At 42.1% G+C, this 21,766-nt stretch overlaps 1 protein-coding gene across 3 annotated transcripts in view; it reads right to left on the reverse strand.

Moving 5' to 3' along the window:
- Positions 1-21,766, reverse strand: part of PRKG1 (protein kinase cGMP-dependent 1) — a 1,199,428-nt gene that overhangs the window by 387,372 nt on the left and 790,290 nt on the right. The gene's annotated exons all lie outside the window — the stretch shown is intronic.

Consider the following 21,766-nt stretch of genomic DNA (forward strand, 5'->3'; position numbering starts at 1 on the left):
ACAAGCCAGGCTCCAAGTTGCTTCACTGTCCTGTCAGACCCCACTCATACAAATCCAACGTTAAAACTATTAATTCCAGAACAGTGGTCACAGGCCATTACACCCCAAGCACTGGCTCTGTTGAGCCCTGAGCCCTGTATGATTACACCCGTCCCACACTCATGAAAGCAGCTCTCAGTGGCTCTGACTCTGAATAGTGCTCAGAGTAACATGCTTCATGAGCTGCCCACTACCATACTATCCATAACCATGCATTACAAGGAGACAAGGGGCATCTTCCTGAAATACAAGATCAGAAGGACCAAAGAAATCCAAGAGTCTGGCAAAACTAAGTGAAGTGACACTCAAGACACAGAAGTTCCAACTGGGTGGTATTAGTTAAGACATTTCAAGACAGAAGCCCGGGATCAATCCACCAGTGGATCTACAGTACACAGTGACCCTTTGGCTCAGAGAAAGGAGCAGCTCGTAGAAAGTCATTCTCCCTGAAAGCAGGTGCTCAGGGGCAGCCAGATGGAGAGGGGCAGAGTGATACTAACTAGCCTGTGAGCTGGAGGCTGCAGGAGGCTCGTAAGCAATGGCTGAACTCGAGAAATTTCCTGAGTTAGATGCTAAACCACCAACTGCTGGAAATTGGTTGTGGGGTAGGTATTTAATCCTCACAGATCGCTATGTTCAAGATTGTAGATGTCTGTGGGGTCGGAGACTGGAGGGATCTGAAAGTCAAGTGAACAGTAGTTGATTTTGCAGGCAATGGGGAACCCTTAATCTGCTTCATATTGGTTCTTCATTAAAATACACCTGACGGCGTTATAGAGGATCACTGGAGGGGGAGCTGACAGAGGAACATCAGCAGGTTGCTCCAACACAGAGAGAGAGAACTCAAGGACAAGAAAGACAGGAGGCACTCCGAAAGAACAAATTAACCAGTGAGGAAATTGATCTGATGAGTTGGGGTAGGGATGGGGAGGGAAGAGGGGAGGAGTTCAATCGTAAATGTGTGTTTTCGGCACGACGCTATGCCTACAGGCATGTAGCTAAGTGGAAATTCAGGAGTTCAGCAGTGAGAACCCAGTTAGAGGCAACAAGCAAGAGCCCACCTGGGAGTCATCCACTAAGAATGACAGTTTATGGAATTGGACTGGATTGAGGAGGAAAGAGAAACTGGGATCAGCAGATAGAAGGGGTTAGGGGGTAAGGGAGAGTGAGGGAAGGGTTCAGAGTATTCATTAAGTTATTAAGTAAGGATTTATCTCTGACAACACAGGAGGCATAGAAGATCTCTTTAATCAAGAAGCTTGCTCCTGACCATCATTGAGAATCTAGCATCAGGGGGACTTAGGAAAACACTAGAAACAGGGACGCCTGGGTGGCTCAGCGGTTCTCCCTCTGCCTATGTCTCTGGCTCTCTCTGTGTCTCTCATGAATAAATAAATTAAAAAAAATGTTTTAAAGAAAACGCTAGAAACAGCAGCAATCAATCAATTTGCATCACATCACTTGATTCGGGGGAAGTTTAAAATCTTATTTCCTAAGAATGCAAACACTGCTATTTACAAAAGCCCCGTAAGGAGTAGAGTCAAAGCATTTACTGTCAAAACTGCGCTGCCTTAGGACAAAAGCCACTGCAAACATTTGTTCCTTGACTGTTTTTGAACTTGGCGGGAGGGGTATGGGAAAGAAGGGCAGCGAAACGCCAATTATCTTGGGTTGTTCCAGGAAGAAGCCTTTCATGTTGCTTTGATTTTCTTTGCAAGGTAACTGAGACACTTTTTCCTTCAGTGCCTTCGTATTGAAGATGTGTTTAAAACCTCTAGGTTGTTTCCAGAACAATTAGTAAGATTTAGCATTATAATATAACTTCACAAACACAGCCCTGGGCTTTAGCGTTCTGATAACAGGCTGCGTATTTGATGCACCAGTACTGCGAGTTACGTGGAATTCAGATGCAACACATCTTTAGTTAAATACATGTTTTTCTCCTTTCTCTTCACTACTTTGAACAAGGTTAGGCTCTATAAATACGCACATGATTTTTGTCGTCTCATGGAGAAATTATTCATCTTTTACTGTCCCTTAGAACACGGTTGAAGGTGAGCAAATGATACTAAGCCGGAGGAACTAAATGATAAGATCTTTGAGTTGAAGAGCTCCATTTTTCCTTTTATCAGCTGTGGTTAGGTTTGTTTGTTTCTGGCACTTTCCATTTTCCCTAGAATGCTGATTGCTTTCTGGTTACAAAGCAGTCACTAAGTTCACACAAACATCTATCTATAAATAAGTAAAAATAAAATAAAAATAAAATAAAAATAAAATAAAAAAATAATAAAATAAAAATAAAAAAATAAAAATAAAAATAAAAATAAATAAATAAAAAATAAAAATAAAAAGAAATAAAAATAAAAATAAAAATAGATAAACATAAAAATATAAATAAAGAGAAAAATAAATTAATTATGCAGAATGTTTGCAAATAGGCCAAAAGTGAGGCTCAAAAATCTGGCCCACGATAATCAAGATCTTTCCAGTTTCGTGGATGGGGAACTCATGAGACATGTGGTCAAATGCACATCCCGGAGGGCGGGGTCCCCGGGTGCAGCCAGGGAGCTCCAGCCACAGCGAGACTGCCTTCAGCGAGGGGGCGGCTCTGCAGGAGGAGCAGAGAGGTAAGCGCAGGTGGCCCGCAGCACCTGATTTGCAAAGCACACCGCTGCAGACACATGTGGGGAGAGAAACCTTTTTCTCAGTCCTCCAGTGCACAGCAGCGCTGGTGGCGTCAATGTGCGTAAACGGAGGAGAGAGATTAAGAGAGAGGCCTGGTCACCAGACGCCAGGATCGAAGCCCAGCACTTCCACGGGAGCTGGATATAGTTACAGACCGCAAGTCATATCCCAAGATTTAGTTTGAAGGCATTTGGAAAACCATCCGTTTATAAGACAAAGAGCCCCGATACGTATTATAAATACGAAGAGAGCAATAAAATTATTCATTGGAAAAATAAACCCAGGAGAAGCCCTAAGCACATTTAAATTAGAAAACAAATAGATCCAGTGTTCTGGCCTCACTTACTCAACAAAGTCCCTCCTCATAGGGACTCATCAGAACAGAGTCTAGGGCATCCCCAGCTGAATGCTGACCTTCAGGTGCTTGTCCTAGGATTTTAAAAGATATTAATATAGGTCTTGGGGTGGGGGCACCTTGTGGGGGGCTCAGTCGGTTGAGCATGTGCGTTCAGCTCAAGTCACAATCTCAGGGTCCTGGGATCGAGCCCTACGTGGGGCTCTCTGCTCAGTGGAGAGCCTGCTTCTCCTTCTCTCCCTCTTTCTCTCAAATTAATAAAATCTTAAAAACATTAATCTAGGTCTTTAGGTTTTCTGGATCTTGAAGATTATAGTTTATGCTAAAAGCCAGTACACAACCGACCAGTTTAGACCAAGGGAGATCTTTAGATGGTGGTCTGTGAAGCCTGCCATTCTCGAAGAGCATGGACATGAAGGGAACAGTCACATTTGAGGGGGGTGCCCTAAAATATGACACCTTAGCCTACTGAGTATTTTAAGCTTAAAAAGCTTGAGGAAACCGCAAAAGCAGGAAGGTCACTTTGACCTCTCCCCTGAAGCAGGTCACACAACCTTGCCCCAGGGGGGCCCTTCTGATACCCAGAGGGAAGGAACATCCTGCTCCCTGAAGACCAGGGGAGGACGAGAAGAGCACACAGGCTTAAGTTTTGCTCAGTTTCCTACACTGAACTCCCTTCTCTGACCTATCCCAGCTCTCCACGACTGTCCACTCGTCATCAAAGCTAGCCCCAAATACTCCGATTTAACCGTTGCTTCCGGTCTTCATGTCCTCATGAAGGCCTCCAAGTCAGGTCCTACATGTTAAAGAAATCTGTGCTTACTTCCTGTTACTCTGTCTTCGTCAATTTGCTTTTCAGACCCAGCCAAGGCCCTCAGGGGCCAAGGAAAACGTGTGCTTCCTTCCCCTTCACCGTGACATCTGTCCTTTAAGATAGAAGAAGCAGAGGAAGAAAGGCCTCATAGAACGTCCAGCAATGCTTCCCTCGCTAGGCTACTTGCACCCACCTACCTCCTAGGCCTCAACCTTTGTAAATGTTGGAGCTCTCGAGACTCTCTAAGCATTCCACGTGCCACATCTCTAGAGGTCTACTCTGCCTAGAGTGATTTCCTTCTTCCTTTCTACTTTGTGGTTGATTCAATGAATTAAAGACTGGGCTCAAGGAAACCATCTTTTCTGAAAAAGTCTTTGAATTCAATCTGTTCTCCATTCCTCAATCTTATCTCCAAGATGGGCAAAACCTCCATCATGAAGCTCTGAAGCAACGACCTGTCTCCCCACACAGCCCGGGGTGTTGGCAGTAGGGTGGCCCTCAAGGGCAAATGATAGGTTTTAGTCCATCTTTGTAATCCTCCCTCCTGGAACAGAGGATGTTCTCAGTAATGAACGAACGCAGAGACTAAGTATTCGAACACCTGTTGGGTGAACTGACTGCAAGTTCTTGCGAGAATAAGCAGAACCATAAAAACTTTTATAGGCGTAAGAGGAAAAATACAAGCTTGGGGGGCCTTTACAAAAGTGAAGAGGTTTTAAATTAATATGCCTCAGAGACAGCAATAAACACATCGATGTACCAGTGATTTTTTTCACCCCCCTGGTAAATTGAAAAACAAAAACAAAAACAAAAGTTTCTCCATAATTAGTAAACCCAGAAATTATCAGTGGCATTTGATTTGTTTCTTTCCCGCTTTCTATCAACGATTGCTTTAATCTTCTAATAGCAGGTACTTTGAGATATTCAGCTTTCCTGTCTGATAGTTATAATCACGCTAATATTCCAAATAATCATGTTTAGCAGTATTTCTTTCATTTCTTCATGGAATCATAAATGCTACGGACTCTTCCGCCCCCTTAATTTATTGACATATAACAGACATAAAACATTGCTTAAATTTTTTTAAGTGATCTCTATACCCAGTGTGGGGCTCAAACAACCTAAGATCAAGAATCACATGCTCTACCGAACGAGCCAGTCAGGTGCCCAAGTAAATTTAGTGTATGCAACATGTCGATTTGCTACATCATATTGTAAATGATGACCACCGTAGCATTAGCTAAAACTTGTGTCATATCACATCATTATCATTTAGTGATATTTAAATATACTCTCTAGCATGTAACAGTATTATTAACTATAATTACTATGCTATACATTAGATTCCCAGAACAATTCATCTTACAGCCAGAAGTTTGTTCCCTTTCACCGATCTCCCCCAGCCCCTGGTCTCTAGAAGTTTGACTTCTTTAGATGCCACATACAGGGGATATCCTGCTACTTCTACTGTATTTTATTTTTCAGACTTATTATACTTAGCATAATGCCTCAAAGGTCCATGTATGTTGCCAAATGGCAAAATGCCCTTCATCCTGTGGTTAAACAACATTCCACTGTGTGTGTTCCATTCCATTCCACACCCCCACACATACACATCTTTTTTTTTTTTTTCTTTAACCCATTCATCCATTGATGAACATTTAGATTGTTCCCATATGTTGGCTACGGTGACCGATGCTGCAATGAAAATGTAATTGCAATTACCTCAAGATCCTGTTTTAATTCTTGTATGTTCCAAGAAGTGGGATTGCTCGATAGTACAGTATCACTTAATTTTTTGAAGAACCTCCATGATGTTTTCCAGAGTGGCTGCACCAATTTACGCTCCCAATGCAAGGCACAAGCATTCCCTTTCTTCACATCCTCACCACCAACACTTGATAGCTCTTGTCCTTCTGAGGGTCGCTATTCTAACAACCGTGAGGCACTATCTCATTATAGTTTTGATTTGCATTTCCCTAATGAGGAGTGACGTTGAACACCTTTTTATGTACCGTTAGCCGTCTGGATGTCTTCTTTAGTAAGATGCCTATTCAGATCCCCTGTGCATTTTTAATTGGATTGTTTGTGTTTCCTTTTGTTTTTTGGTTGTGTTGTTGTTCTGCTACTGAGCTGTGGAAGTTCTTATATATTTTGGATATTAATCCCTCATCAGCTATAATGCTTCACAAATATTCTCTCGCATTTGGTAGGTGGCCTTTTCATTTTGTTGATGGCCTCCTTTGCTGTGCAGAAACTTTTTAAAGTACTCCCACTTGTTATTTTTGCTTTTGTTGCCCATTATGTACTTTTAATACGTTCAACTATAAGCAATAACCCGATAAAGGAAAGAACAAAGAATGTATAAATGGAAATTAGTTAGAAATGCAAGGACTGGAAATCAGACATTTTTCCCACAGCACAAATCATACCAAGTCCTTTCCTGAGCGCCTAGACTGGAGTTCTAAGCAAGAGGTCATCAGAAGGCAAACAGAGGCATACTATTTCAAGGGCAGCTTTAATATGCCATTTAAAATACACGCATCTATGTAGTTGAGAAAATCTTTCAGAAATATCCTGAAATTCCACAATTAGAAGCTTGTCCCCTCTCTGATACAAGGCAGATTCATGAATAGAAAGGAAAAGGGAGGTGAGATCCTAACTAGGTATTAATCAGTTTCTTAACTTTTTTTCTACACAATATATTTAATGCCTAAAAAGCCTTTCTTAACATAAGAAAAATATTCATCATAAGAACAACTTTATCCATACCTCATTGTAAGCTACAAAATTGGTAACATTCTGATTGTGTACTTAATTAGATGAAACTATATAGTGGTAACAACATCATAATTAAGCATTTGTTATTAAACTAATATCACCATGAGATTATTTTACTAAGAGCCTAACAGAGCAGCACTCTGAAAACAAACTTTTTATCATATAAGTAAGCGTCCTTAATGATTAGATTTTGAAAAAAATATATAAGTGTTGCATATGGAGAAATTCTCATTTATAAATTTCACAGAGAACGTAAAATTCTCTGATTCATCAACATAGCTGGTGCACAATATAAACGGTCTCCCGTTAATAAAATTCAACTTTCATTTACGTTCCATAACACTGCTGGCCCAGTTCTGATTATCAAGAGTACAACTTAATGGATTTACAGCTTCATACTGCTATGAAGAAGAATGACAAGACAGGAAAAATATGATATTGATGAATACTTAATATTGGAGATTTATGGAAAATCAATACCAAGGTGATGTCAAGACACTTCTTCCTGAGGCAGACATGAATCTATGGACAATATTTTATTCCAAAGTCTGTGCTCCATTCACGCTAAATGAATGATGTAGAGATAAATGTTTCATATAAAACAATGGTGTTACTAGAGAAATAAGCTCTCTGGCTGAGTATCAACATGTCATGATATATCCAACCTACCATAAATATGCCTAATCTTCTAGTTTCATTTCAAGTTCCAGGGCAATCTAAATGAGAATGGACTTTGGTAAAAACACCTATCAGTTTAGAAGAGTGAAAAATATTTTTACCTAGAATGGTTTGAAAGGAATTTGAGACAAAATCCATTTATTTTGCAATCACTACATGGAAGTCAGTAAAATTAGTTGGTATGTGATATATTGTGTTGAGTATAATCCAAGTCAGTACATAGTAACCTTTGCTTTTTAAGATCTTATTTGTTTATTTAAGGGGGGGGAATCCCTGGGTGGTTCAGTGGTTTAGCACCTGCCTTCGACCCAGGGCATGATCCTGGAGTCCCGGGATCGAGGCCCACATAGGGCTCCCTGCATGGGGCCTGCTTCCTCCTCTACCCCTCCCCTCCCTCTCTCTCTCTCTCTCTCTTTCTCATGAATAAATATTAAATAAAATCTTAAAAAAAAATAAGAGAGAGAGGTAGAATGCGTGAGAAGAGGAGCAGAATGCTAAGCGCAGAGCCCGACTACCCTGAGGTCATGATCTGAGCCAAAATCAAGTGTCAGATGCTTAATGGACTAAGCTACCCTAGAGTGGGTGGAGATATAACTGACTCAGCCACCGAGGCTTACATATACTACCACCCAGTACATACTAAACTGCTCTTTTAACATCATGACACACGCAGAATAGGATAGTATTTATCAACATGTGGAATAAATGGACAAGTCTAGAGAGAGAGGAAACTGGCCCAGAGCTCCAGCTATCCTGAAGGCCAAGGGAACCAGAAACTCCATACTCTTCACGCCTGTAGCTATTAAGGCATCCCCTTGCAGAAACCGCTGATCAAAAAGGGGTGGGACATGTGCTTCACCTCCCATGGCAACTCAGGTCAATCAGTAGTGCTGTCCCTAGTGAGGAGTGGTTCACTTGGACATTTCCACTTCAAAACCGAATGACCTGGGTCCCAGGATGTGCCTTCCATGTCAGGAAACCTAGGACAGCTGGTCACCCCATTCTAGGGGATGGTTGGGAAGGATATGAACACTGCATCCAGGATCAGTGTGAAACAAATGCCTTAACATTGGGGATGGAGAAGTGACGTGGCACCCACCTCCTAGGGAACCAGCTAAGTACTTTCCATGTGGAGGAGATACATAGGCAATTGTTTATGAGTTACAAACAGAAAGAAGGACAGAGTTGCAGCAGACATAAAAGGAATACAAAGTGAGCTCAAGGATAAAGGCAAGAAAATCAAAGAGGATTAAAATGGGGCTCAGGTGTGCTCAGGCAGTGTGAGAAATAGAAACAAAGATCATTGAGAGATATTTACTTTTCAATGCAGAGGTGAACCCTATCAGGGTAGGGATTCCTTTAAGACTCCCACCATGAGCTCACTCTTGCAAGAGAGTGTGGTTCTTGGCCACCATATGCTGTTCCCTGGCAGGCAGTGTTACCCGGCAAGCTGTCTTCTGGAGAACCAAGGGACCAGGACCAGATGCTCCCAATGTGCCGTGAGGTACACGGTTGGTTCTAGCGCTCAAGCTGGACACAGCAGGGAATGGTGGGAAAACATAGGGGTGTCATGCATAGGAGGAATGGGGGCGAGTAAGAGATGCAGAGAAGGTTATGGAATAGATCATCTTGGACCCCTGCCAATCACCCAGGAACCTCATTCTCATTATAGGGCAGAACTCATTGTATCCACAGTAAAATGACAATGGGATTGATATTATATCAATGATGCTGTTGATATCCAAACACTTACACAAGCCAGACACCTTACTTTGGGATTAATATGCATCTCGTTTGTTTGTTTGTTTATTTATTTATTTATTTATTTATTTAATTTTTATTTTCATTTTTTTGCTATAAAGTTAGAATACAGAGATTACGCAACAAATACAAATACATTATTTCAAATACATTATTCAAAAATCACTAGTTTTCATAAACTACTCACAAAGATTCCTCTTCCTTCCCTTTTTTTTTTTTTTTTTTTTTTTTTTTAAGTAGAAAGTTTATCTTCTCTGGCTTGTAATTCTATACCTAATTTGCTATATTTAAGACATTTGCGAAAAAGGTTAGGGAGCTGTTGCAAGGCATGGATCTGACCAGTTGTCATTATCTGTCCCAAAATGCCAAAGTGCAGACATGCTCGTTCACTTAGGTCTGTGAATTAACCAAATAAAGCATTAACAGAACCCAACACAGTGGAGCTAGGGACTTCTACAGGGGGGAAGGGGAAGTTCTCCTAGGTATGAAAGTAGTTTCAATGCTTTTACATATATCTACTGTATTACAGTGCTAGGGAAGTCACTGTGGTGGTAAAGAAGTTGCAACCAGTAAAATTTTGTGACATCTCCGAACCAGTTAGTGGCCAAACTCACTAGACCCATGTGGACCAGTGCTGTCATGGACCTAAATTCTGCTTTTCCACCCATACTGTCTCCTTCCATAAGACAGTATGTTTGATGTTGGAAAACAGGCCTCATTGAAGCATGTGGGCTAAGCAATCAGACTAACTGGATTTGGATGTTTGCTCCTCAAGGTTATCACTGTGCGGCATAGGGTTCCCTTTCCTCACCTACAGAATGGGCACACTGATATTTTCCTCACTCATACAATCATCATGAAAGTATCTGTAAAGTTCTTCCTCCCTTTGCTAAGCACGTAGGGAGTGCTCGACATGCCTACGACAGATGTGAACAGACTCCTGTCCTGAAGACCTTCCCTTCCTTTCTAACCACTGTTTTATCCATCACTTTGGTTCTTTCAAACTTACCCTGGCTTTCTGTTCAGAGTTCAACCAAAATTCAGGCCTGCTCCCGAGCTTTTCCCTTACAGTCTTTCAATTATCTTGACTCCTCTGGCTTTTGCCCTGGTTATCAGATCAGTCCATCCCTGCTTCTAACTTCTGAAATGGGGCCCTCGACCAAGGTCAACGAAGCCATTTCTATTAAAAATGATTCCTCAAGTACAACCTCCTTCAGCAAACTTTCACCTCTGGGACAAGAGTTGTAATTGGCATCTCAGGACAAGAGGGTGAAAAGCAGATGATGCGGCTGGTTGTAATCATTATTGGCATTCACCAAACACTGCGGGCTCTCTGTTCCCCGGGAAAACTGCAGGGCTACACGTTCTCACCTTGTTTTGAAACTACAAATGGCCGTGTGACTCGTTTGGGCCAATAAAATGCCGACAAAAATGACATTTGTCACCACTGGGCAGAAGTTTCAAGAAAAGTGATTCACCAGGCTCTCTCTTTTTTTGCTGATGCCTCCAGCAAGACTACAGATGGTAATTGTTCTATCAGCCTAGACTCTAGCTTGGGAACAACATGGAACAAAGATCCACAACAGACACATAGCTTGAATTAGAAATAGGTATTTTTACTTCAAGCATAAGTTTGTGGGTTGTTCTCTCTCTCACACACACACACAACTTCACCCATCTTGATTGATCTAAAAGTATAGGGATTAAGAGCACATCTGTTCAAATCCCAGCTCTACATTTAAAAACTTTTTTTTTTTTTTTTGAGAGAGAGAGAGAGAGACAGAGAAAGAGCACGAACAGGGAGACGGGCAAAGGGAGAGAGAGAAGCAGGCTCCCCACTGAGCAGGGAGCCCGATGATGATGCTGGACTCGATCCCAGGACCTGAGCTAAAGGCAGACGCTTAGCCATCTGAGCCACGCAGGTGCATCTCAGCTCTACCTCGTATAGCAGGTACCACTTTAGGGTACTGAACTTACTCTGGTTTTAGATCTAACTCAGGATTATTTGTTTTTCCTTCACCTGCTTCAACTTTCTCATTACTGTAAAATAGGGAGGACACTAAAATCTAATCCATCGGCTCTGAGGGACCACACGCGAGGCAGGTATCATACATATAACCATGACTGATCCGCGGTGTAGGCTATCTGCTGGGGCCCCACCAAGATCACAGACAAGATCCTTGATCTTAAGGAGATGCAGATGTGGTGGGAGGGATAAAGCACCTAGGAAACTAACCGCAACTCCTAAGTGGAGGAAGGGAGACCAAGCAAAATGGTGTGGAATTTTAGAGACACAAAATCATACCTTGTGCAGGAAACAGAATGTAGAGGAGGTGGCGGAGGATTTCTACTGGACGTTGAAAACCGAGGATGGTTTAAAAGGTAAAGATGAAAAAAAAAAAGAGAGGAGGAGAAAGGAGAACATTTCATATGATGAAGGCAGGGCGCTGTGATCACTACATGCACTTGTGGAGGGTATTGGTCTGGCTGTATGATCTTGAGAACTCTGTCCATAGGGTGGGGGCTCATTTCTGATATGGGCAAGACCAGGTTGAGGGCTGCATCTTTTTTTTTTTTTTTTAAGTATAGCATCTCTTCATATAGTGAAACAAAGAAAGGGACATTTATGTCCTGTTGGACACTACAAAGATCTCTTATTCTCTTGACATCATGGGGGCAGGGGTAGAAAAGGTCTCTCTCTCTCTCTCTCTCTCTTTTTTTTAAATCAAAACCTAAAGGAGCCACTGGATATTTTCAGTATCTCCCTGAGTTTAATATCTTTCCACAGGTGTGAGTGTATATAACTTCCATTATTCTACGTCAGATCTGGGTCTGTGGAAAGAGCCTATTTGAGAGCCTCTGAACATCTGTGTCAATACACATTTGAGCACCAATGTGAAGCGAATCAAACTTGTGGATTTAAGCCAATCCCATGTCATTATGCAAATCTCCAATTCAACACCTAACATCAGAGATATTTCCTTTTTAGGATCCTCATTTTCTCACATAAGCAGGAGCTTTTGTTCTAGCAAATAGACCATATTAGGGAAAAGGGGGGGGGGCAAAGCATAGTATCAAGAATACGCTGTTGATAACTGCTCCATGGGAACCGAGAAGAGAAGCCAACGGGAAATTAAAAGCAGAAGGAGGCAGCCAGAAAAATAACCATTTGCCTATTGACCAACTAATCCATTAACATCATTGATTCCGTAAAAATGTGTTTAAAACATGATGACAAAGGCCTGTTTGCACAGAGGAGGTTTGAAAGTGCTTTTTACTAGATGAAAAACCTAAGTTCTTAGTGGTCAAGGATCGAGTCTTCCTTCCATAACCCCAGACATCACAGCTGGAATATGGCAGGTATGCAATAAATGTAAATAATCATGCAATAAATGTAAATAATCAAACAGATGCTCAGACACACAAGTATATGAAAGAACGCTAAGCTTATACTTAAAATATGATGATTGTAGATGTGAAGTATTACAAAGAAGTTGATTTTTTTGGTAACAGAGTTGAAAAGATCTATGCATCAATGGCTAAGGATTCAAGAATGCTCAAGTCAAATCACATTTCTATCTGTGGCTCAGATTTTAAGAGAATCTTGAACTTTACTCAGGCAAGGACTGCTAGGATAAACATTTTTTCTCTGCATAGTTGGTTTTTGCTATATATATATATATATATATATATATATATATATATATATATATACACACACACACACATACACACACACACATTTTTTTTTCCCTTTTAGTCATTAAATCTGAGTATTCCTACCTTCAATATTGATTTCCCACTTTCTAACACACATAGGCTCTGACCAGTGTTCAAAACCACCCAGGGAATCAAGGTGACGACGTCCGTAGCTTATTTCTTCCACCTTAGCACTGAGCGTTCCCTACTTAGCACATTCTCACTGTCCTGGGGCTGGGGGACAATGCTCATGATGAGGTCCTCTCCATCGGCTTCCTAAACACCCCAGTGCCATGTGCCCTGAATGAATTTACATTTTGCTCCCTTTAAAGAGGAGCTAAAGCACTAAGAAGAAAAAACTTTGAAAACCTGACTCTGAAGAGAGTCTAGGTGTAGCTTTAAACCTCCGAGGCAGCAGTTTATTTCCCTTCAGCTGGTTGCCCTGGAATGAAATAATAACCAAGAAATACACAAACATGACCAGGCTCGATTAGCTTTTCTCCTCTCTATCCCCAACTGCTGTCCACTCAGTAGGACAAAGAAAGTCACAGGAAAAGGCTCCACATTTTATTCGCCTGCATGTGTGGCCCCTTCCTGGTGGGCAGTCTGGCCAACTCACTGGCCACTCCATAGGTGTCCTCTAGAACCCCAAAGGGGGGATTTTGACATCCTCAAAGGTCACTTCTAATGCAGGGGTCCACACCGGCCTCAAGTGAGAGGACCGATGTACCCACAGCCTTTGCAGATCGCTGTTCAGTGCACAGTGAACATTATCACTGCTGGGAGCTGTTCATGACAGTCGTCACCAACAGCATCACACAGTGTGACCCTCCTCTCTCCCCTGATGCTGTCCACCAGAACAAAGGTGTCTCTGAATATGGCACCCTGAGATCAGTCCAGTCCTTCTGTCTCACTGTAACAAGGAGGAAAGGAGCCTCCAGAGGTGAACAGACTTCACCCCTCCTGTGAAATAGTCAAAGACAATGTGCCATTTAAGGGGAAATGACCTCACCAAGGCCTAGACTACTTCACAACTGGGAGCATGAATGCTGTGGCATCAGGGGAGCTTGGCCCAGCACGTTCTAGGTTTCAAGGACTGTCCCTAGTCTCTTGCTGAGAATATTTCACTAAATTATCATGACAACCTTAGGAAGTGGGTTCTCTTATGATGGCTCCTTGAAAAAGGGGAAGCTGGGGCTAAAATGTCTTAAGTCAGCACAAGCCATGTTCTCACACAGCTCGTGAGAATGACATGTATTTACCCCACAACTTCAAAAATGTTCACCTTCCTGCCAACAAATGGGAGAGCAGACTTCTAACCCAGGGAGCCCCACATGTAACCACAAGGATCCTCCTGGTAACAGGCAAGAGTGCCCAGTAGGGGGGGGGAGGTGGTGCCATCCAATGGAAGTGGACACCTGAGAGGTGCAAGCAGAATTCACCTTATGCCAGCAGCATGTAGAAGCCACCAGAAGAGGCAAGGGATGGATTCTCACTTGGAGCCTTGAGGGGGAACCAGCCCTGCTGACACCTCTAGTTTGGCACCCTCAGACTTCTCACTAAAACTCTTAGAAGAATGGATTCATGCTGTTTTAAGCCACTGAATTTGTGGCTGTTTGTTATATAGAGAAGCGATAAGGACCTATACACTTGGATTTTTTTTTTTTTTTTTTTTTGCCTTGAAATCCAACAAAGGCCTCACCACACCCCAGGACTTCAAACTGACAGGAATCCACCTTGGTGATGCTCTATATAGCAGTAGTAGTAGTAGCACTAATATCCCTGCATCTCAGGCAGATGGGGATAACTGGTCACCTTATTTCTATGTGAGAATATCGTTAAGTGGAAAGAAGAGGACCTAGAAATAGTAGAAAGTGATTCACTGCTTGAGGTTTAGAAGCTAACGTATTCCATGTTGCAAGAAGATTCGCTTGAACTGAGAGAATGGGTGGGCTGGTAACAGAAGCAGTTGTGTTCTTCACAAGCAGACTACAGTTGGCACTGCTCACATGGAGCCCCGGAGGACACCTGTGCTCGACCAAACCCAACCACTAAAACCATGGGGGCCACCCCCTTATCAAAGTCAATGTTAGGGCACCTCATGAGGAAATGGGTCCCCCTCTGTCTGGCCCTACTACCACCCCGCTACATCTCCCCCTACATCTCCAACCACCAGAGAACAGAAAACCAGGGTGTCTGATGCAGAACCCATTCTCTCCAAGCCACCCCATAGGAGTGACAGGGGACAGGTCAGGACCCAGTCAACGCTGGCCAAATTCTAATTGATACCCAAAGATGGATAATGTCCCAGAAGCCTTTGAAATGTGCCCAAGGATTACCGTTTCTCTTAGTCTGACAACTAACAGGTAGCACAGGAATAATAAGGCCTTATAACATCCCACAAACTGATGAGCTCCCATTGCCAAACTGCATTATTTAAGAAAAGTATTATGGCTATAGCTGCTCTTATTTAACACTTATCTGCCTTACAGTAATCTAAATTCGTCAGGTGCAGTGATACTCCCCTCCTCCCTTCCTGATCTCACACAGGTAAGCCATACGTGCGCACTCTGCTACTTGCTGCTGGGCACAAGCCAGTCCTTCACTTGGTATATTTCTTTATATACATATTTATTGCCCATTTATACTTATTCCTTAATTCAAGGCACCCATTGTACCAAAATGTTGCAAAACATGAGAATTTAATGGGGGGAAAAAGTCTGTTTCCTCCACCACCACCCTCGTTAAGCTAATTTCAGGCTGGCGGGATCCTCATCAATGTTTTTTTTCTAAGCACATCCAGACCAATTCAGGTTTGTATAGCTGTGATGATTTTTTGACAACTTGGTTTTCAATTTTTCCCCCACTTATTAAAACAGGCTGGTCTTTTTCTTTAAGCACAGGGAGGTCTTGTAATTTTGTTATTTATTTACTTGTTTATTCTAGAGTAAGAGTGACGGAGAGAGAGCGCACGAGAGAGCATTGCAGGGGAAGGGCAGAGGGGCAGGGTGGGGAACAGACTTCCCGCTAAGTGCTGAGCCCACACCGGGCCCATCCCAGGGCTCTGGGATCCATCATGACCTGAGCTGAAACCAAGAGTCAGACACTCAATCAACGGAGCCACCCAGGTGCCCGCCCCCCCCCCCCAGGTGCCTTGTGATTTTTAATTGTGCTCCACAGTATATAATTGATTTTTACCATTCTCTTATTAATTGAAATAGCAGTTATTTCCAATGGATTGCTAACTCAATCAATCCTCCAGGGTCCTTATCATATGAATGGTGCATCCCTCAGCCCTGGGTGAGTAGACACGATCCCTATGACGGCTCCACAGAGGTCTCGACCTTCAGATGTTCCTTGGCACACCTGGCTTCCCAATGGGCTAACTCTACCTGAGTTGTTTCATGTTTCTTTCTTTCTTTCTTTCTTTCTTTCTTTTTTTTTTTTTAAGAAAATCCCAGTAGGACAAATGAAATGCTATTAAAATCTCTCACCTTTTCAGAAGTGCCTGGCACATAAGGGGAAGCTCACAAATGCCTATTGACTTACTGACCACATGACTGTAATCAGTATATCAATTTTAAAGCTAAATTTACTGTGTTTTGCTCCCTGACTTCAGCTACAATGACATACACCATTCTTTTTGGTACAGAAGACAGAGATATTGATATCCGAGTTCCAAAACATCCTACATAGCAGAATATAATGCAACAACTGTTTTTTTTTTTTTTTTGAAAGGAAAACAATTTTGCAAGTCTGCATTTTACTACTCGCTGGTTGAACAATAAAAAAAATAAACTTGGAGAAAGGCACAAATGCTTAAGACAGCAAACTTTCAAATACCCCCCAAATGACAATAAAAGACCAGCGTATGATGGGATAACCGGCTGTGGAAGAGTGTTTGGGACAGTGGAGGCTGCTCCTCCTCCAAAACAGCCTTTTCCTTGAGGCTTTTACAAGGCCCGTGTCACACATTTGGCAACAAACATATTCCTTCCCTGCAGGATGTGTGCCTGCAGGGCCCAGATATAAAACCCCCAACCCCGTGAAATAGTGCCTAGTTATTCAGGATTGTGAGAAGTTACTGTCTTCTCGACAAGCATGCCTAAGTCACTACTGCGAAAATTCACATCTCTGCCATCTGCTAAAACTTTATCGGTCTAAGGAAAAATCTACAACATGGAGGTAGACGGGGTCCTGGCCCACAGGCAAGGATGGTGTGTGATCCGCTTCCCCAGTCCTGCTCGGCCTGGCGGGAGCACTTGCCTTTCCCTGCCATGGGATTTGCTCTGCAGGTGTTTTAGTTTATACATATGCCTGAAGCTTAACCACACGTTGACGCAGATGCTGGTTGCCCTTTGGAAGGTCTGGGTAATTCTTTGTGATTTTGGTTCTTTTTTGAGGCTTAGGGCCTCAAGAGATACTTATTAACTATCCCTTGTGTGCATCTTGAAACAGTCCCTGGCATAAGGAAGGTACTCAAGAAATGATGACGGAAAGGTGACTCTGACTCAGCAGGAGGATTTGAAACAAGATACTAACTACCAGGAGTCCTTGATGACAACTACCCTCTATAACCGTGCAAATGTGACACCTTCTGTGTGTGTCTGTGTGTGCACACGTGCATCAATTCGAGTGAGTTAGGCATGAAGAGGGAAGTTTAGACTAGCTCCATGTTTCCTTTTAGCTCCAAAATACTTGAGTTTGAAAGAGAATATCCCAGTCTTAGAGGAACTGATAAAACTGTGGACTCCTTTTCTGACAACTAAGGTAAGGAAAACTAACCATGTTTGTTTCTTTTTTTTTTTTGTTTGTTTGTTTTTGTTTTTTTGTTTTGTTTTTTTAACAGACAATGCATTTAAAGTATCCCAGGGCACATGAAAATAAGAATTACTGAAATTCATAAATATCTAAAATACGTAGTTCTGTGCCAAAAAAGGTTAATGATTATATTCATGGATTGATGTAACTGTTCCTACTTCTCTCAGAACTGAAATCATTTTTTTTTTTTTTTTTTTTTTTTTAACATTTGCAGTATCTACATGAATTCTTATGTGTGCTCCCGTGTACAGAATAAACCACAAGGAGTAATAATGACTGGCCTTCCCGGTCAGACAAACTTGAGTTTCACTTTTGTTTCGGGTGCCCCCCACTTGTGTGAGCCCCAGTGGGTTCCTGACAGCCCGTCTCTCACCTAAAAGCTAGGTATCGTGGGCTCCACAGGGGCTGTCATGGTTCAGAAACCAGCTGCCCAGTTAGGGATAGGGTATCTGCGCCCCCAACTGCCTTGCATTATTTAACTTAAAGAATTATCTTTGTCTCTTTCATATGTGTGTATATATAGGACAAACATGCTAAAGCTTTTACTATTTTATTATAAATAAAAACTTACAATATGAAAATGTATAAGTATATATTTCATATATTTTTTTACATTTTTAAATTGTTATATATACTTATATTTGCCCACTATGCCTTTTTCCCCCCAGTGTTTAAAAATAATAAATAGCCTATCCATCTGGTTGCTTAAACCAAGGGGGACAGGTGCCTGGAACATACGCCTCCACCTGCCCACCCCTTGACCGCAGCAGACCTCACTAACCGATCGTGGCGGTCTGTAGCACCAAGACCATGAGAGAATCCTCAAGACACCTCTCCTGGCAGCCCCCTTAGTCCACTGAACTAAGTCTTACCAGGGAATTTATTTCCCAGTCTTGGCATCAGTGAAACAAGCTCCATGTGGGTGTACAGAGCATTATCAATCCCGCAACTCAGCGCCTAAACGTTCAAAAGGGCTTTGCAAAATGGGGAAGAGAAACCCCTCAGAAAGTACCTCTTAAACACCTATCCCAACTCCACCTTGCGTAGACCGCTTATGCAAGCTCACACACCTCAAGCAGAAAAAACAAAAACGAATTTCCTCCTCAGCCTCTACACTTCATATGCAAGTTGGAATAAGCCCTCGGGTGGTCCTATATTAAAAATCGTATATGATTCTCATTTTACACAAGACTGAGGATTATGTTTACTCATATTTATTCTTATTGCACAAGAGTCGTCTCAGGTACTTCACATAATAGATTTGGTTTCATTTTGAGTTAAAATATCGCTTCCTGAGGATTATCCTATTTTCCTACTAATATATAAATGCTTAGTAGGTAAATTAAGAATGATGTCACAAGGGGCACCTGGATGGCTCCGTGGTTAAGTGTCTGCCTTCGGCTCAGATCGTGACCCTGGGGTCCTGGGATTGAGTCCCACATCAGGCTCCCCGCAGGGAGCCTGCTTCTCCCTCTCTCTGTGTCTCTTATGAATACATAAATAAAATCTTAAAAAAAAGAATGATGTCATCTAACTAAGGTAGGCCTTTAGTAGTACAGGTGCATCAAGTCATTTGTTTTATATTTTTACCTACAAAAGAATCTTCAGGAATGCCGTCAGGAATAACTGTTAATCACCTGCGTTCAATGGATCATCTTTCTCCAACTTACTTTTTTGTTTTTTTAAAATTTATTTATTTATTTATTTATTTATTTATTTATTTATTTATTTATTTATTTATTTAAGTCATACAGAGAGAGAGAGGCAGAGACACAGGCAGAGGGAGAAGCAGGCTCCATGCACCGGGAGCCCGACGTGGGATTCAATCCCGGGTCTCCAGGATCGTGCCCTGGGCCAAAGGCAGGCGCTAAACCGCTGCACCACCCAGGGATCCCAAACTTGCTTTTTTGTTTCCTTCATTCCTCAAAGTCCATTATGGAAATATAATGGGAGACTTTGTCACATTAGGATGAAAAATGCTAACTGAGGCTACTGTCTAGTAACCCTACGTATTACCAGGATTCGCTTTCCAAGACAGCCCCTTGTCCATGGCATTTCAGTGTTAATACCCTCAGCAAGAGAGAAACACCTCGTCTCTCAAGTGGTCCACAGGAAAAAGACCAACAGACACAGCTTCCTGATCATTCTAGACTCCGGGGGCCACCTTGTGAAAGGAGGAAGAGCTATCGGCCACTCTCGGGCCAGGAGACAGGCTAACCCTACCAGGGACAATACGTCTGTCTAGAAGTCCCAGTGCTGATTCCAGAGTGAAGACTGACCTGACATCATTCCTTTGCTGTCTTTGCAGGATCTAAACCCCTCTGGGCATTTAGACACCTGACCAACTGGCTCCAGAGAGCTGCTGGGGCTGGCTCCTGTGACTCTGAGCCAACACCTGGACCTGGTCACCCTAAGAATTTTGTGTTGTGTTCCCCATTGCAGCACCTCCATGAGCATGTATTATGCACCTTTAGCTTAAAATGTCCCCCGGTTTGTTGTTTGGGGAGAGCCTGCTCTGGGAAATCTACCCCATGTTGTCCTTTACTTGCTGCAAGTAAAATCCTTCCTTCTCCAATTCTAGGCTAGGCTCTATTCTTTGGCTGGATCCCCATCAAGAGGCAAAACCCGTTTTTGGTAACATCACTGTAGGGTCTTGTACCAAGAACTCTCTGTGGCTTTCCTCAGCTCTTCCATGAGTTCTGCCCACTTTTCTATTGGGTTATTGGTTTTGTTCTTTATCTCAGGGAATTCTTTATAGAGATCAGCTCTTTGTGATATGTGTGCCAACATTTTTTCCCAGTTTTTTGTTTTTGTTGTTGTTTGTTTTTTTGCCTAAGAGATCTTTTTGCTTTGCAAAGCCTTTAAGTTGTGATACAGATTTATGTTTACGAATTTGGGCTATAGTTTAAAAGAACTTCTTGGCTCCAAGATTATAAAATAAATTCATCCACATGTCTTCTATTATTATTTGATGTTTTATACTTGGAGCTAGCCTAACTCTCTGTTGAAAGCCTACAGAAACGTAGTAGGTAAAGATGTAGGTCAACAGTGAACACTATTTTAAAAATCACGCACACAAAGATTAGGTACGTGGAACACGCATGTACAACTTTTTTTTTTTTTTTTTTTTTTTTTTACGCATGTACAACTTTAAAAAACAGACCAAGCAAAGTGCTACACTTACAGCAAAGAGTTTCACTCCCTGACTCACTGTCTCCAACAGTATGATGGGGGAAGAAGAAAATAACTATCATTATGATCTCAAAGCATAACATTAAAATCACTGAATTTAGCTCAGTTAGAGGGAAAAAACTCATTTATGTAAAATGTTTCCAATTGTTCATGTCAATGTGCTTTTTACATATAAAACTTGAGTCAGGGATGCCCTGGGTGGCTCAGTGGTTGAGCATCTGCCTTCGGCCCAGGGCGTGACTCCGGGTCCCGGGATCGAGTCCCACATTGGGCTCCCTGCAGGGGGCCTGCTTCTCCCTCTGCCTGTGTATGTCTCTGCCTCTCTCTCTCATGAATAAATAAAATCTTAAAGAAAAAAAAAAACCTTAAGTCAGCTGCACAATCATTGGTAATAAGGAACATACACAGGTTTTCTTTTTAAGTTGTATAAAGACATCCTATTCAGAGAATATTCGGCTTCCTTTCTACTTCAAAAATCCTGCAGGCGGGTTCCAACATTCAACCTCCCTGCCAAGAACACTCTTCCTCACTCTATAACAAAACTGTATTCTTTGAGAGATCACAGGCATATCTGCTTCCAGTTTCAATCATGGCCCTCTTGAATTTGTGGCTTTGTGTGACAAAAACAGTGTAGTTCTGCTTAAACGGCAGGTCAGTTCTGATAAAGCAGCTCTAGGTTGACTAAACTCTTAAAGGTTAGATTTACAGAGTGGCAGAGATAAAAGAGGCATCAGAGGTCACCAGAACCTGCCTTTAAATTTTATATATATATATTTTTTTAAATTTGAAATGAAATTTGTACTGTTGTACCGTTTGGCTATATATATTAATATATAATGTATAAAAACCTGATGGACAGGAAGGAGTAGGTCCATGATGCCAGTAGGTGCCATGACTTAGCAGCCTGTCAGCTACTGGGATAAGGTCCTGGGGACCATCTC

This window comes from Canis lupus, chromosome 26 (genome assembly GCF_011100685.1).
Source record: "Canis lupus familiaris isolate Mischka breed German Shepherd chromosome 26, alternate assembly UU_Cfam_GSD_1.0, whole genome shotgun sequence".
In the NCBI taxonomy this organism is placed as follows: domain Eukaryota; kingdom Metazoa; phylum Chordata; class Mammalia; order Carnivora; family Canidae; genus Canis; species Canis lupus.